The 5,948-nt window shown below is 46.6% G+C and overlaps 1 long non-coding RNA gene across 1 annotated transcript; it reads left to right on the top strand.

Annotated features, from left to right (window-relative positions):
• The first annotated feature begins 258 nt into the window (after positions 1-258).
• On the top strand, positions 259-2,166 carry LOC128409188 (uncharacterized). The gene is made up of 2 exons (XR_008329195.1): positions 259-549; positions 1,938-2,166. It is a non-coding gene; the product is annotated as an uncharacterized LOC128409188 (long non-coding RNA).
• Positions 2,167-5,948: the final 3,782 nt, after the last annotated feature.

Below are 5,948 nucleotides of genomic sequence, written 5' to 3'. Positions count from 1 at the left end.
CTTTTAAGAGGCATTTCCCTAGAACAAAAGTTAGAGGGCAAAATCTTCTGAAGCGGAGCAAAGTTTAGCAGGGTCAGCTTTTCTCCCTTGCTCTCTATCAAATCAATACAGCAGCGCATGGGTGTTAGGAAAGCGGTAAGGTGAAAAATAGCCTGGTCGACTTTTTAACAGCTCAGCCCCTGTACATCAAACAGCAGCCCATAGGCAGAAAGAAACCAAGTGAAGCTTTTCCCAGCTCACAGGTGAAGTGATGCTTCATTTCAGCATGCAGGCCTTCTGTTAAACACAAAGATACAAGGCTAGTTAACATAGCAGGGAATTCTAGGGAGGAGGGAGAATGCCACAGGCCTTTTTGCACCTTGTCTGCCTTAAGGCCGCATTGATACATTTCACCCCCATTTCTCCAAAGCAGGTGAATCCAGGAAGCTGCCAAGATGTGTAGTTGCTGCTTTAGTTCGTGTTCGGGTCAGGGTTCTCTCTGGGACTGTTTTGTGAATACAGTGAAGAGTTTCCTAAGGCCCTTGAAGAATTTGCTTTTCGGGTTCAAAGGTAAGACCGGTGGTTTGATGAAAACAGCATCACCGTACACCAGCTTTCCCCAGCCTGGTTTCTTCCAGATGTCTTGGACTACAAATCCCATCATCCTTGAGAACTGGGGGTGATGGATGTTGTAGTCCGAAACATATGGGGGGCCCAGCAGATCAGAGAAAGCTGCTGTACGGACACGGAATGTACTTCTAACAAAAACATACAGAACATCTCTGGTTGCTTTTAAATGAGCTCATTTAAGGCTTATTTGTCTTTCTTAGCCTTCCCCAATTAACCTCTCTTGTCCTATGCTGGCCTCATAGGGTTGAGTGTTGAATGTTTCGTTTCCACTTTTATTGTATTATTCTCCACTATACCTGGGAGCTGCCTTGCGAGGATGTAGCACTGCAAAACATGGGATAGAAATGTTGTAAATAAAAGAATGCTCTCTAGAAGACGGGGCGAAACGTACGCTGTACGATAAACAAAGGAAAGTTTTCTCAGTTGAGACTTGTGGAACACCAAAAGAACTCGGAAAGAACTGAAAAGCACCTCTCTGCCTACAAACACACCACCAGGCGCCAGGAATCTTCTGGTCCATTGCGGGCACCTGTCCCTTTGAGTAGGTCTTGATCTGTGCCACCAGAAACCAACCAAGCTTTGACTCCTGGGGAGACCGCAGCTGAACACCCCTTAGAGGCTCCACCAGTGGGAGAAGGGGCAAGGCAAGACATTCACCTGCCAGAGAGGAAGGAAGGAGCTGAGTTGTTGGCCCTCAGGGTGGTGAGGCAGGGAGCCTCACAGAGAGGGAGGGAGATGCCCAGGGGATGTGCTGGGCAGGGCAAGCAAGTCATCTAAATAAGCTCCTCTGCAGAGCCAGAGGAGGTTTTGAGTACATGCCTCTCTGGCAGAGGCTATCCTTAAGTGGTTCTCCTCAATCTCTGTTGGATAACGCCATGGAGGGAGCTCCTGCAAGCTAGGTTTACATAGCCCTCTGGTGCTATGGCGGGAAGGCACAGAAACCCCGGACTTGAGACTACCTAGCGCAAGGACATTGAGGCAGAATGCCCTGGTTCTCCTGGATGAGAGTCTCCCCTGGGGTCCTGAGGAAGCTGGCAGCTGAACCTCACTTCAACATTGACAATAGGACAACATCCTTCACTGCACCTGAGGGGAGCAGGCTAGCTAGAAGCAGGCAGGGAGGACAGGCAAGGCAGACTCTATATACTCCCATGACTTCGCCAAGAAGCTGGCAGAGGCCGATGGAAGTTGTAGTCCAAAACATCAGCAGTGCACCAGGTTGGCAAATGCTGCTCTGACACCTTGCTGCCCAAGGAACCTGCTTCCTTTCTGGGCCTCTGGCCTTTTGTGCTTCTCCCCGGTTCACATGTGTGTGGTTTTTTTTCCAGAACTTCCTGAGCGTCCTTTTGAGGCTCCCAAGCTTCCCAAGGTTGCTGAGAAGACAAAGTGAGGTGGGGCAGAACGTCTGCTGATTCCCTTCCATGATGGACTCGGTCTCCTCTCCTCCTCCACCGCTGGCAGAGCATGGATGGGTCTCCCCCCCGACTGTCAAGGGGCTCCGTGATATTATGTTAGCCCCAAATTCCAAAGCAGAATAAAGCTTGTTTTGGATCTGAACCTTTGTGTCTGGTGGTTTCTTTTCCGAGCAAATTGTCTTGGGTGGGAAGCTGCGGGTGGGTTTTAAGAGACACAACAACGTGGTTTGGGTACAGGGAAGGTACAAGTTGTGTTCACTGCCCCTGTCCTTTCTTTAAAAGCAGATGGCCACATCTTGGGAAGCACAAGTTGTATCCAGCGTGGTTATTTTTATTACAGGTTCCAGAGGTCCGTTCTTAACCTGAAACTGTTCTTAACCTGAGGTACCACTTTAGCTAATGGGGCCTCCCGCTGCCGCTGCATGATTTCTGTTCTCATCCTGAGGTAAAGTTCTTAACCCAAGGTACTATTTCTGGGTTAGCAGAGTCTGTAACCTGAAGTGTCTGTGACCCGAGGTACCACTGCATTTGTTATTTATTCAATTTCTAGACTGCCCTTCACCGGAGATCACATTTTGGTTTGCAATAGAAAAACACAAAGCTACATAACATAATAGCAAACAAAATAATACCCCCTCCACAGTTTTAAAGGCTGTAGATTGTTTAATTAGCCAAAGGCCTGGGAGAAGAGGAATGTTTTTGCCTGGTGCCCAAAGATATATCTCTAAGGCGCCAGGTGAGCCTCCCTGGGGTTAGCCCTCCTCAAAATAGGCTCACAGAACTTTAGACATGACTAATTTATGTTCATTAATGCTAATGGGCCTTCTCTGAGTTAGTTGGATACAACCTCTAGGACTTTTTTAAATTAAAAAAATCAAAATAATTGCACATCCTCCCATAATAAAATAATAATATTTTTTATTATTTATATCCTGCCCTCCCCAGCCGAAGCTGGGCTTCTTCTTCTTCTTCTTAAAATTTGCATACCACCCTTCATCCAAAGATCAGAGGGCAGTTCACAACATAAAAAATGAGAACACAAAATACATAATAAAAACAAGAGAACAGGGAAGCATTTCAAATTTCAGGCATATGGTGTTCCTATAAACACATTTGCTTCCAGGCCCTAAGCATATCACAGTACAGTGGTACCTTGGATTACATACGCTTCAGGTTACATATGCTTCAGGTTACAGACTCTGCTAACCCTGCTCTGTTAGCCTTATACAGTGGTACCTCAGGTTAAGTACTTAATTCGTTCAGGAGGTCCGTTCTTAACCTGAAACTGTTCTTAAGCTGAAGCACCACTTTAGCTAATGGGGCCTCCTGCTGCCGCTGGAGCCCGATTTCTGTTCTTATCCTGAAGCAAAGTTCTTAACCTGAAGCACTATTTCTGGGTTAGTAACCTGAAGTGTAACCTGTGTAACCTGAAGTGTATGTAACCTGAAGCGTACCCCGAGGTACCACTGTATGCATATATAAGAATCTTACGTAAACATTTGTGGATAGGGTTGTTGTTGTTGTTGTTTAGTCGTTTAGTCGTGTCCGACTCTTCGTGACCCCATGGACCAGAGCACGCCAGGCACCTCTGTCCTCCACTACCTCCCGCAGTTTGGTCAAACTCATGCTGGTAACCTCGAAAACACTATCCAACCATCTCATCCTCTGTCGCCCCCTTCTCCTTGTGCCCTCCATCTTTCCCAGCATCAGTGTCTTCTCCAGGGAGTCTTCTCTTCTCATGAGGTGGCCAAAGTACTGGAGCCTCAGCTTCACGATCTGTCCTTCCAGTGAGCACTCAGGGCTGATTTCATTAAGAATGGATGTGTTTGATCTTCTTGCAGTCCATGGGACTCTCAAGAGTCTTCTCCAGCACCATAATTCAAAAGCATCAATTCTTCGGCGATCAGCCTTCTTTATGGTCCAGCTCTCACTTCCATACATCACTACTGGGAAAACCATGGCTTTAACTATACGGATCTTTGTTGGCAAGGTGACGTCTCTACTTCTCAAGATGCTGTCTAGGCCTGTCATTGCCCTTCTCCCAAGAAGCAGGCGTCTTTTAATTTCGTGGCTGCTGTCACCATCTGCAGTGATCATGGAGCCCAAGAAAGTAAAATCTCTCACTGCCTCCATTTCTTCCCCTTCTATTTGCCAGGAGGTGATGGGACCAGTGGCCATGATCTTCGTTTTTTTGATGTTGAGCCTCAGACCATATTTTGCACTCTCCTCTTTCACCCTCATTAAAAGGTTCTTTAATTCCTCCTCACTTTCTGCCATCAAGGTTGTGTCATCTGCATATCTGAGGTTGTTGATATTTCTTCCGGCAATCTTAATTCCAGCTTGGGATTCATCCAGCCCAGCCTTTCGCATGATGTATTCTGCATATAAATTAAATAAGCAGGGAGATAAAATACAGCCTTGTCGTATGCCTTTCCCAATTTTGAACCAATCAGTTGTTCCATATCCAGTTCTAACTGTAGCTTCTTGTCCCACATAGAGATTTCTCAGGAGACAGATGAGGTGATCAGGCACTCCCATTTCTTTAAGAACTTGACATAGTTTGCTGTGGTCGGCACAGTCAAAGGCTTTTGCATAGTCAATGAAGCAGACATGAAAGCTGTTGAGCTTTTTTTTTTTAGTTTGGCTTTCTATTTTTTTTGCAAAATCTCATATATACCATATATAAAGTTTTTTAGCTATTTTAAAGGAATTTCGCCAAAATCTACACTTCCAACATTGGTGACCATACGTCTGGATTCCGCCCAGACGCTGTTTCCGAAAGCCGAAGCCCTGGACACAGAACTGCTCTTACATGTTTCCTGCTTTCCTCTCTAAACAACTCTCAAATAAGCAACATTAAGAAGTGAATAGAGAGCACTGCCTAGGGCAGGCATGGCCAAACTTGGCCCTCCAGCTATTTTGGGACTACAACTCCCACCATCCCTAGCTAACAGGACCAGTGGTCAGGGATGATGGGAATTGTAGTCCCAAAACAGCTGGAGGGCCAAGGATGCATTCCAAGGCCACCTGGAAAACTCAGGACTGAGCTGAAATATACATTTACCCACCTGCACAAGACGGCAGGTTACAGCAGATGGGGACCAGCTAAATCAGTGCAAGCTGTCTTCAAGGTGATTGCGAAAGTCCAACCAATGATGATGCCCACAGCCTCATTAGTGGCCACCTACATGATCTGGGCAGGACAGAAGAGTCTGGGTACATAAAGCCGCCTAGAGGATTAAGACATCACAAAGAGAAGACATCCAGGACAGGATAAACATCACAATCTTGTACGTTAGAACCACTTTGCCCATGTTGAGTAATGGGGAGAAGACTTGAGAGGCGAACGCTATTTGCTCCAGAAGTATTAAAGATAAAGGTAAAGGGATCCCTGACCGTTAGTTCTAGTCGTGACCAACTCTGGGATTGCGGCGCTCATCTCGCTTTATTGGCCGAGGGAGCCGGCGTACAGCTTCCGGGTCATGTGGCCAGCCGCTTCCGGGTCATGTGGCTAAATCGCTTCTGGCGAACCAGAGCAGCGTACGGAAACGCCATTTACCTTCCCACCGGAGCCGTACCTATTTATCTACTTGCATTTTGACGTGCTTTCGAACTGCTAGGTTGGCAGGAGCAGGAACCGAGCGATGGGAGGTCACCCCATCGCGGGGATTCGAACTGCCAACCTTCTGATCGGCAAGTCCTAGACTCTGTGGTTTAACCCACAGCGCCACCCGCGTCCCAGAAGTATTTGGAAGTCTGAAAGCCAAATGGAATTGTTGTCTGGAGATAGAAAAGGATATAGGAAGAATTATTATAGAACCTGCTAGATTGATGGGATTGTTTTATTATCTACAGGTACCATTCATCTTACATGGTGGTTATGTTCCTGGTCATCGCATGTATAAGCCAAAATAGTGTGAAGCT

Source organism: Podarcis raffonei, chromosome 2, assembly GCF_027172205.1.
Source record: "Podarcis raffonei isolate rPodRaf1 chromosome 2, rPodRaf1.pri, whole genome shotgun sequence".
NCBI classification, from domain to species: domain Eukaryota; kingdom Metazoa; phylum Chordata; class Lepidosauria; order Squamata; family Lacertidae; genus Podarcis; species Podarcis raffonei.
Note: the sequence above shows the minus strand (reverse complement) of the source record. Positions and strands in the feature narration are given on the sequence as shown.